We start from the raw sequence: 3272 nt of genomic DNA, 5'->3' as shown, positions 1-3272 counted from the left end.
CACACCTGTTTCTCAGTCATGCCTGGCTTCTTCCTTACTCACTGAGGCAACTTATTCAGGTGGTGAAGATGTCCAAGTCTCAGAGAAAATAATCCTTTTCAAAAGCCCCCCAGGAAGCCTATCATGGACCTGAGTTTCCATTTTCTTGGGACCCTTTTCTTCAGCCCTTTGCCTACGAAGGTAGCGGTGTTTAGATCAACGGCATGTATGGTAAGTTCTCCCAAGGTAGCATGACAGAAACTCTTGTGGGGAGAGCTCATTGCAGCTACTCTTTCCTTTTTTCTTGTGACCTTAGTGTGGAAGCTTGAGGGACTGTGTTTTTGGTGCCATCCTGCAACTTTGGAGGAAGGACCAGCAGGAGTGCAAAGCTGTGGAACCAGACGATTCTGGGATTACTCTCTCCAGACTTCTCATTATATGAGAGATCAAATGCTTTTATTATTGAAGACACTACTGGGGATTCTGTTTATTGCAGCTGACCAAATCCTACTGATACAGGTAGGTACTGTCATTAACTTGATATGTAGGACAGTGGAGGCCTCCCAGGTGACATGCTAGTGAGTAGAAATACCTGGGTTGGAATGTTCTTTGTCTGACCCCAGAGCCAGAACACTTACTCTCTTTCCTGATAATTCTTCAACTTCAGCTGGGACCCTGTCAAAAATGGAGGCTCTTCTACTTCACTCCCAAAGATTTTACTCAGTAACTCTGAGCTGGATTGAAAGGAACATCCATTCTAAGTAAGCAGTGTGGGTGGTCCTGATGCAAGGTCTTCCTGAACCCCAGTTTAAGACTCACTGCTTTATGTTACCTAACTGCTCAGTCAAGCTCACCTCTTTCCAAAGCCCACTCTCCTCCCTACTACTTTGGTCTGACCTCACTACAGCATGCATATTCCCACTCCTACCCCTTACCCCCAACACAGGAGTAAGTTCAGACACAGGTCTATCTTAACATGAAAACAACAGGTCTCACTTTGGGATCTCTCGACTGAAAAGTAGGAACAATTAAGAAGGAGAGGCAAGAGGGAAATAGAGTCAGTGACGTTGTAATAGCAATGTATGGTGACCGATGGGAGCTATGTTTGTGGTGAGCACAGCATGGCGTGGGAAGTTTTGAATCACTATGTTGTACACCTGAAACTAATGTAACATTGAATGTCAGGTATACTCAGAAAAAGAAGGGTGAGACATCTGTTCCCTTCTCTTTTTAAGCAGTATTTTATCATTTGTTAAACTGGACATCCTAGGTGGTCACATACTGAAACAACCAACTGTAAGCCTTATTTACTCCGCCACCAGCCAGCTTATTACTTGAATGTCAGCTCCTTGAGCAGTAGGAAAGTGAAATCATCACAAGTCTTTCTTTGGGGGGAACATGTAGGGAAGGGGTGGGGAGGTAGGGGAGGTAATGCACACATTCTTTTTTTTTTTTTTAAAGAAACCCATGTGGTTCATTGTCAATCACAATAGACCAGTTCCTCCTGCCTTTGCCTGAGAGACACAGAGTCCAAACTTAATATTGTAGGAAGCTGTGAAACCAAAGTTTTGAATTTTTCTCAAGAATTTTATTTTTAATAATAAAAAAAAAACCCCAAGCCCATGTGTCCCATAAAAATAGATGAATGTTTTCACTCTTGAACCAATAAAGCAGATGAAAGTTGGAAGGCGCATAATGGTCTCTGTGTACCTCATCCTGGCCATGCAAAGACTTGGGAGAATCAATGATTTTATGTTTTGCAGGTGGGAGAAACTGAGGAAACACTAGGTTCGTGTCTCTGGGTGTGGCTGTCAGCGAGCTGCCTGCCAGGCGCTCTAATTTGGAAGAGCATGTCTCTCGAGGATTGGAGAAAAGCCCAGATCCTGTAGCATGGCAAGTTACAGCCTAGCCAATGAGTTCAGCCACATTTCCGGCTAAGTCCTTTGTGCACCTAACGACTTGTGGTTCTTCAGAGGGTCATGTTGCATCATGTCTTTGTGCATGCTGCCCTTTGCTGAAACACTCTCCTGCTCCTTTCCCATGGAGCAAACACCCACTCATCCACTGCTCACTCATCACCAGAAGTTGTTGGTGCTCCCGTATTGCTGTGCTCTCGAGCCCTACCACAGCACTCGAATACCTGATGACATTTACTTGTTCTCATGTGTCTGGCCTTCCTATTATCTCCTACCAAAACATGCGTGGGGCATCTTGAAGGCTGCGTCCTGTTTAATTCGTTTTTATGTGACCCCAGGTACATAGCCAGACACAGAATAGATGTTCATTAAATGCTCGTTGAAAGCATAAGTTGATGAACCGATGCAGACAAGGGGTAATGTGGAAAAAAAAAAAGAAAAAAGGAGACACCTTCAACCCCATAGTGTTCCCTAAAGGACAATGGAAGAAGAAACAGGAAAGAGGATGCCCATTTAATTTTCCAGCCCGCCTTTTCTTAGAAGCTGAATCTCCCATTTTGGTCTAAGGAATGTAAACATTCAGATTCTTTTCACTGAAAATAACTTCTTCCATTAAAAAAGAAGAAGAAGGAGAAGAAGAAGGAGAAAGAGGAGAAGAAGGAGGAGGAGGAGAAGAAGAAGAAGAAGAAGAGGAGGGGGAGGAGGAAAACTGACAGTTACTTGGGAGAATGCTTTCTGCGGGGCTGCCAGGGACCATGTTTGCGGCTATGATGGGTATTTGAGCAAAGACTCTACAAGGTTGGCTGGGATCACTTAAGGCCTACCGCATTTGGGAGCAGAATTTTTAAAGGCCGTCTTTCCTTGGGAGGAAGTCATACCCCGGGCAGCTGCTGTCACGCTATGCTCTGTTTAGTCCTGAATGAGAAAAACCCTGGGCTTTGGCAACATTGCCCTTCTTGCTCCTTCAGTACAAAGACTGAGAGTTGAGTAACAGTCATCCAGCAAGAGGGATTTTCCCTTTAGCCCGCGGGTGTCAGCCTCCCCACCAGGGGGCTGGAGTCAGGCCTGGTTAAGGTATTTACCCAGGCCTCCAGGCAAGGCAGCCCACTGTGATATGGGCTGCCCTGTCGTCTTTCTTCTTGGCAATCAGTAGATCATTTTATCTCTTAGCAACCTCCCCTCACAAAAGCCTCAGGTATTTGAATTTTCATAGTGGGAAACGGGGAAATTGAGAATGATTATTGATGAAAGAGGCTCACAAGATGGAGTTGGAGGGAAAGTTCTGAATCTTTAAGTAGACTGAACTTTGCCCACTTCAGTGAGGCACAGTAGTACCAAATCCGAAAAGATGGGGGTGCGGTACGGGGGGGGGGGGGG

The sequence above is a fragment of the Ursus maritimus genome, unplaced genomic scaffold, assembly GCF_017311325.1.
Source record: "Ursus maritimus isolate PB19 unplaced genomic scaffold, ASM1731132v1 scaffold_3, whole genome shotgun sequence".
Taxonomy (NCBI): Eukaryota; Metazoa; Chordata; class Mammalia; order Carnivora; family Ursidae; genus Ursus; species Ursus maritimus.
The sequence above is the reverse complement of the archived record's forward strand: the minus strand, read 5'-3'. Positions refer to the sequence as shown.